The sequence below is a fragment of the Leptonotus elevatus genome, chromosome 18, assembly GCF_054856555.1.
Source record: "Leptonotus elevatus isolate MCC_2025b chromosome 18, RoL_Lele_1.0, whole genome shotgun sequence".
Classification (NCBI taxonomy): domain Eukaryota; kingdom Metazoa; phylum Chordata; class Actinopteri; order Syngnathiformes; family Syngnathidae; genus Leptonotus; species Leptonotus elevatus.
Window position 1 is genome coordinate 1,187,050 of NC_141256.1, and position 9,003 is coordinate 1,196,052.

Below are 9,003 nucleotides of genomic sequence, written 5' to 3' on the forward strand. Positions count from 1 at the left end.
GTAGAACAGCAGCTGGCCGAGTGGCAGCAAAGGACTGCTGACCATTGCTAATAAAAACAGAAAGAAAGAAAAAAAAGATTACAATTATTCATATTAAAAGAAATATAACAATGTAAGTAGGTGATTTTGACAAATGTGGTGCCAATGATTCGGCTCAAAATGCATTGTCGGATGTGTTACAACACGTCTGTAATTCCCTCGAGCTTTAATGACAGTCTACTAAAATTCCACCGTTTACAGGCATTTACATATTTTGGTTTTCTAGCAGAGAATTACGTTTTTGTGCTAAAACTAATTGGAACTTTGTTCAAAAATAAAATACCCATTGCAAAATTCGAGGTGGGCATCCGTGAATATTAAGGCGCATTTTAAAGTCTTAAATTTTCAAAAAAATTGACGGTGCGCCTAATAATGAGCCACACTTTTGTGTGCACCGAGTTCCAAAAATCAAATGTTGTCGTGTAACTTCGGTAAGCGCTCCGCTTGACCGACTGTGTGGGAGGCTGGGAGCATTTCCCACCCACACATTGCTTATATACACAGGAAAGGAGGATCTGGGTGATGTCAAGTAAAAATTATGAGAACACAAAAGACTCAACTGAACTAAACTAACTTAACTAATAAATTGTATACCCTGCCTTTTTAAAAACATACGCTAGCGTGAAAGCATGCTACCGTATGTTTTAAGACAACATATTTTTTGCCATGCCTGCGGCCAATACGCCTTATGTGTGTGTTACAGAAATAGCACACGTAACAGACTGTGTTTGCAGAAACGTGTTTTCTAAAAAAAATAATAATAATAATAAAAAAATTTTAAAAAGGAAGCATCTACCAATCTTCACATAAAATTTTGCCCAGGAAAAAGCTAATATTTGAAACATCTGAGATTAGTGGTGAATTGTTTATTGATTCCTTATAGCATATGCATAGGTGGTAAAAGGGGTTGGTGTGTCAATTGTCCCACTTACATACTCAGCTGCACTGTTTCAGTCTGTTTTCGAACTAGAGTCACTCTACCCACCAAGGCCTCATCATCAGTCAATGAGATGGTAGGCTGATACATCTGGCAGAAGTGCTGCACCTAGGAGCATGATTAAAAAAAAAAATGTGTTTCATCAACGAATACATTCTAATGTTTAACAGAAACAAAAGATCTTATTGAAAATGAATAAACAAAGGTGTTTTATTTATTCTGCTCAATTGTGATTTAAAAAAAGAAAACAAGGTTTCAGGTCAATCCTGAATTTGGTTTGGCATCACCATTTTTACCCACGTGGACAAAATTGCTTTTAAATTGTGGTTAAACAGAATAATAAATAAATAAATTAACAAATCCAACCAGGGCCTCTTTCATATGTAGATATAAATTGGATATGTATGCAATGCGTCTGCACTGTGAACGCTCATCCCTACTGTAAAATTCCGTAGTGTGGCACCGCGCCACATGATGGCGCCTCTCTGTTTTGTTATGCCGATGGGAATTTTTTTTCCGTTTTGCCTATACAGTATATTTTTGCCATGGACCTGACCGGTCGTGTACAGAATTGTACACTTATTCGGATGATTTGTTGGTGTATGTTTTTGACCCACTTAGGTTATTACCGGTTATAGTCCAGACATTGGAGGATTTCGGAAAACTGTCCGGTTATAAAATAAATTTAAATAAAAGTGAACTATTTTAGATTAACGACAGGGCAGTCGAACTTAATTATGATGGCTTTCCACTTAAGAATGTGAATGAACAATTTGTATATCTTGGCATGTGTCACTCGCAATTTTCAGAACTTATTCAAAGCAAATTTTCTCCCACTGCTGGAGCGGTCGAAACGTCTTCTATCCAAGTGGTCCCCATTGTTACTTTCCCTATTGGGATGAATTAACTGTGAAAATGATGTTGCTCCCTAAATTTTTGTAATTCTTCCAGTGCCTTCCCATTATGATCCCTAAATAATTTTTCAAATCTCTGGACTAATTAATTTTGTCCTTTATTTGGAGTGGCACACAACCCAAATTAAAAAGGATTTATCTTCAACGACCAAGGCAGTCGGGTGGATTGGCTTTGCCAAACTTTCAGAATTATTATTGCCAACATCCGGGATTGGCTTTATTGGTGACATTTTCATTTGGAGCCTTTGCCTCCAGTACGGGTAGCTATGGAAGCTCATACTGGGCGTACTGGAACTTCTTTACCTGCTCTGTTAGGTTCTCCCCTTCCAATCACATGTTCGGTTCCATTCAGCGGCCCAGTTGTAAAACAATCTTTAAAAATTTGGTCGCAATTCAGGAAGACCCGTGGTCTCCAGGCTCTCTCACTCTTGAATCCTATTGCAGCTAATCATTTATTCACTCCATCAGCTGGTTTTCGTGTCTGGCATGAGAGAGGTGTGAGATGCTTTGCAGATTTGTACTCAAACAAGACTTTTTCTAGCTTTTTTGAGTTAAGAGAAAAATTTTGACTTCCACCAACACATTATTTTAAGTTTCTGCAGGTTAGGCATTATGTGCAAACTTTGACATCACATTTTCCCAGTAAGCCTCCAGACAATCCCCTTGATGCTTTCTTCACTTTATCAGAGGTCCTACTCTGTGTCATTGAGCCGAATCCCCTGACCGCTATCTTTGGAGTTGCCCCAGACCTGGACCTGACGTGTATTTTACAAAAATGAAAGAGTGAAGCCGAGAAATGCCAAATGCTCACGTTGCGGTAGTTGAGACGATGCACTGCTTATTTCCAGTCAGATCGTGAATACTCCCGGAGGTGCTCCATACTCGCGAGTGCATTTTGATTTTTCCACGACAATTTTCTTCGCCATGGGCTCAAAGACAACAGTGCCAGTGACAGCAAAGCAAAACATACAGTGCTACAAACCACAGTGGAATTAGGAAGGAGATTATCGCGCCGTTGTAACTACTTCTGTAAATAGCTGTTCAACAATGTGCTTGACGTTAAACAACGCACGCAAGGACCGCTTAGCAGTCTAACAATATGCCCAATGTAAAATACACAAACTCAGCACTGAACTAAAGCTAGCATTAATAGCATTTATCATCCACTGATGCCACCACACCACAACAAAAAAGGTAATATATTTTTGGGGGTTGAAATACTGCACTATACTGTAAATGTAAAAAACAATAAAAAAGGAATTTTCTGTTTTTGGAGCTTGGGAACGGATTAATTGCATTTACATTATTTCCAATGGGAAAAAATGTTTCGGAGGTTGAACAATTTGGACTGAACACTTCGCAGGAACGAATTATTTACTTCAAATTCCGAAGTACCACTGTATATATTTTGTATCCAAGTACATATATGTTCTTATACGTACAGGTTTTTTCCCCTCCCTCCCTCGTGTGTGTGTGTGTGAGGGTGTGTGTGTGTGTGGGTGTTTACTGTCTGGGGATTTTGTTTGTGTTGGTAGAAAACTGTTAATAATACATGATTCTGTGCCATATTTGTCATTGTTGTTTTGAAAAAATTAAGAAAAAGACGTTTGAAAGAAAATAATTTCCATATGCCACTGACAGTCACTTGCCTCATTGGCTTGGCTGGAGGTAAAACATTGCGAGTTGGAACTATATGTCTAAACACAGCCATGTGGCGTCATATAGCACGTCACTCGATGTGTGCTATTTGCGCATGCATGTCACATCACAAGCATGTTGCGTTCACATTAGGAGTCGCATTTATTTTTGTAATGTGAACGAGTACATAAAAAGTTCGGATTTAACAAAAAAAAACAAATTGGGCATCATGCCCTGCAGTGTGAACGTGACCTAAGACCAATATGACTGGTGCCAACCTCCCTGGACGTGACCACAGAAGAAAAATTAATGACAAATCAAAGCGACTGATAATATGAATGTTAACAAGAAAGCTTTCAAATAAAATAAAAGTAAACACCACAGTCAAGGTACATTAGTGTGTGTTCGCACCGTCCTTTAATATTTAAGCTGAAGTGGACGTCATGGGAGATGACCAAGGAGGTAAATATGAAAAACTGCATGCTGACAAGCCACAAAGCTTCTGGGAGAATATCCAATGGACAGATGAGACAAAAAAATTGGCAAAACACATCAGCTCTATACTAAGACACAAAAAGTAAACGTACCAAGAACGATTTTTGTCGAGGCCTGTTACATGATTTTGTATATACAATTCTGCTGAACCACAATTCAAAACAATATCTGATTTTCACTGCTTAATTTTCATAGAATTTTTATTTGTTGTTACTATTATCGTTTTTTCTTTCCTTCAATTCAAAGATATAAATTAAATTTAGGAAATAGTGAAATGTTTTTGCAAATTAGACATGGAATATTCACACACAAAAAAGGAGAAAGTCAACAGGAGGAGGGGGGTGACGTTTAACCTGGCGGTGGGTAAGAAAAGCCTGGTCACCAGGCTTATAAAACACTGGGGAAACATATATACCAACCTGGAGGAACCAGTGACGCAACCCCACCAATCACAAGCATGATAAATGAGATTGACAGAGCTCAGTTCATGAACCGTGCCTGTATACATGTGCCCAGTGAGTGTCAGTGAGAACCTTTTTCTATTCAGCCAAGCGGAAGATTGTTAGTGTTTAGCCAAGAAGTATACCTCCTACTTATACAAAGAAAAAGTCACACACTTTAAGAAAGGGATGACTTTTCTTTGCTGCCTTTTATGTATGTTGTAAAACCACAACGCTATACACAGCATGACTCAAAAGTTCGCACTCCCCAGCAAGTCAAAACGCTAACAAAAGAGATACCGCAGTGCTGAGGATTTTCATACTATTGCTCTGCGTTATCAGCTGTGCCTGGACTACAACAGACATGCTTGAAGAAAGACCTTGTCTCTCAAAGGTTAGAGGGACTGTATGAATGGTAATGAAATTAATTTAATTAAAGCAATGCATCATTAAATCAATATATTATTATTTATGATTTATTACTCAAAGTTTTGGTAACCCATGTTAGTTGACCTCTGTTTTTTAGACTGCTTGAAATACCTTTTCTTTGGAGATATTGAGCTTGCTTCCAATTATCTCAGCGATCCGCAGTTGGCTTTCAGGATGAGACATCATTGTTGTGAAGCAGTCAAGAGCCTGATAGAAATAGATTAAAAATACCTTTTCATACATGGAAGGTAAATCACAAGCAAGTTTTAATCTTTTTTTTCTTATTTACATTCCATTTAAAAGATGTTTGGGAAAGAGGCTTTGACAGTCTAAGGATTTAACTTTCTGGAAATTATGATACGTTAAAAACACTGCCAAAAGTCCCTTGCCTCTTGAAACACATGATGGGCAGTGGTTGAAGAAGTGCTGTTAAAGTTGACGCTGATCCTCTCACACCATTTCAGCAAATCTCTAAGGAATGAAGAAGACACAAAAACTGACAAAGCAATCCATATCGCTTACATAATAGATTATACACACTTGTATAATCATTAAAACGATAGTCAATGTATTAAAGCTGCTCAATGTAGAAAATTGAATTTCGCATCACTACTACCACGTGTGGCCAAAAAATGAAACCGCACACTCCCTTCTTCAAGTACATACTGCGCGCATGATGTCACATCCGCAGAGAGAGGGTGGGAAATTCGAACCCGAATCCAGTCTGAAAACTATTGGCCAAAGGCTTGCAGGAGTAGCCACTGTGAACAGCTAAGGTGTTAATCTGTTAATTACAAGATGTTTGAGTCATTGAGTCATATTTTGGGGGGGGAAATTGCTCCATAAAGCAGCTTTAAAAAAAAATTGCTGCAACAAATTATGTAATGTTTAGGATGTGCACAGTGCACACTTATGCAACCATCATATTGTACATTTTATTTTATGAACTCGGCAAAGCTGGAAAAAAGCACAAAGAAATAACAGTCGCCAAGCATGCCAACTAACTCACTGTGAAGAAGAAAAAAAACATACAACAAAATTATTATTATTCTATTGTACCACAAACAATATAGCAGCGATTGTAAAGGAAAATCTGCATTCTCCGGGCTGTTGTAGCTGTATTTCTCAATCAGCAGACAATACAAAGACGAAATGGGCAACACGAAAACAATGACTGGAAATTGGATAGGCTGCTAGCATTAATAGCGCTATTTAACAGTGAACACAAATTTCATGTATCCACTTCAGTAGCAGAAAGACATCTGATGCTTCACTTTAACCCTACCTAAACCCTAGTGCGTATTTTTTGTGTGGTCGCTACCTATAAAACCAGACACCATGCTTGACAAAGTTAACACGTATTGTCATCGTGGACTTAACAAAAGAAGAGTTTAAAAAAAAAACACGTTACCATTACATTTTAATATAGAGTAAATATTAACGTATACACACACACGTACGTGTGTGTGCATTTGTGTGTGTAACATGCATACAGGATAAAAATCTTTAAGCAGGGCTTTATAAACTGTGACTAGCTGCACCTTAAGGATAATGCTCTACCCTCCAGCTGAGTGGAGCTCTCCTGAGACTTGTCCTGCTGGTTTTCAATAGGGCTTTGGGAGAATGACACGTCCAAATGTCTTTCCCCAGTGAGGTGGCAGTAGATATCCAACAGACGATCTGCCACCATTGTCAGCATTGGGTACTTGCTAATTACCACCTAAAAACACAAAACAGATCAAATAAAATGCATGTCATTCCTATAACACAGCGTGAAGCTGGATGAAACAATTCTAACAATAATGGATACCAGTTTAACATTGGACAAAAATATTACAAAACAACTCAAGTTGAAATGTTCAAGGCTCCTAAATATCTCTTTCACTGCCAGACGTTATCTAAAAGACAATCCCTACAGTGCCAGCCGATTTCGAGCATTTTCACTCATCTTTCAAGGTTCAAATTTAAAAAAAATCCCCAACTTCAGTTTCACAAATGGTCATTGTCATTGTCCATTGTCCAATAATGTAACATCCATTTATTAAATGAATGAATGAATGAATTGAGTTTTTTCTATATTAATCTCTATTTTGCTAGGAGCACTTTTTTAAACTTAAATTTAAGTTAATAGTCATTGTCTAATTATTTAATATTAATTGTCTTTAAAGCTTTAAACAAAAATGCACTAAAATGTCAAAATAAGGACCGGGATATGTAGACAGCATTAGTAGACACTCGTTTTTAAGGTTGATCAGCAAAAAAAAAAATTTTTATAATTGATTAAATGTTGAGTACCCATTAATAACCCATTGAAACCATGTATCACAGATTAATACACTGCACTTATCTTCCAACACAAGCTGACTGCAATCATATATCAGCTGTGTTGGAGAAGGGAAATATCCGAAACCTGCAGGACTTCGACCCTCGAGTTTGCCCACCCCTGCACTAGTCATCTGCTTAGCCATGATAACCAATACTGGGGTTCCCAAGCATTTCACCCAATGGTAACTTATATAGACTGAACAAAAAGGGGTCCAAGGACTGACCCTTGAGGGCCCCCACGTCATGGCCATTTGATCAGATTCCAAATTTCTAATGGTCACAAAACAACTGAAAGATTTTAGGACTGTTCCAAGTTTCCAACCTGTTCAACAGTATTTGATCAACACCTTCCCTACAACAGTGGTTCACTCATTTATTTTAATAAGAGCTGTTTCTGTACCTGATTGACATTAATCAAAAAAGCCATTTGAATTCAAGAATTAGATGAGTTGATTAAAAACCACTTTTTCGACAATTATGGCTAAGAAGGGAATGTTTGAGATGGGTTTGTAATTTGCTATCAATGAGATATCCTTACATTTTCATTAACATCATATGTATGTACATCACTCTCATAGAATGTATTTGTTTTTTAATTTGGCTCTTCTGTGACTGGTGAATTTAATTCCCATCACGGTTTTGCCCTTACATTAATTGCAACTTCTGACAATCGGATTTTAATTCTCCATAATTCATCTCAAAACTTACCGTCTTCAATTCTTTCCTTGTCATGTTACCAATCTCCAGCTTGGTCCAGTACTTATCCAGCAAAACTGCATTGGAGTTTGGTGGTTTGTGCCAACGGCCACCACTGTAATTCATTCTGGAAAAGAGACCATGACCATCCTTAACTACAGATAACTATTGTACACAATAAAACTTGACAAATCTACTTGACCACCACTATCCATCCACTTCCTGAACCGCATACTCCTCACAAGGATCGCGGGAGTGCTGGAGCATATCCCAGCTGGCTTCGGGCAGTAGGCAAGGTACACCCCTGAACTGTTTGCCAGACCATCCAGGGCACACTGACACACACACATATATATATATATATATACAAACCCAATTCACAAGAAGTTGGGACACTATACAAATTGTGGAAAAAAACTGAATGCAATTATGTGAAAGTGCAAAATTGTTATATTTTATTCAGAATAGAACATAGAGAACAGGTCAAAAGTTTATACTGAGAAAATGTATCATTTTAAGGGAAAACTATGTTGATTTTAAATTCCATGGTGTCAACAAATCTCTAAAAAGTTGAGGACAAGGCCATTTTCACCACTGTGAGGCATCCCCTCTTCTTCTTACAACAGTCAGCAAACATCTGGGGATCGAGCAGAAACGTTTCTCAAGTTTAGAAATAGGAATGCTGTCCCATTCTTGTCTAACACGCGTCTCTCTAACTGTTCAATTGTCTTGGGCTTTCTTTGTTGCACCTTCCCCTTTATGATGTGCCAAATGTGCTCTATAAGTGAAAGAAGTGGACTGCAGGCTGGCCATTTCAATATCCAAATTCCTACGCAGCCATGATGTCGTAATTGGTGCTGCATGTGGTCTTGCATTATCGTGTTGAGAAATGCAAGATCTTCTCTGAAAGTGATGATGCCTGGATGGGAGCATATGTTCTCGAATCTGAATATACCTTTCTGCATTGGCGATGCCTTTCCAGATGTGGAAGCTGCCCGTGCCTCATGCAACCCTATACGATCACAGATGCAGGCTTATAAACTGAGTGCTGAGAACAACTTGGGCTGTCCTTGTCTTGTTTCCACTTTGC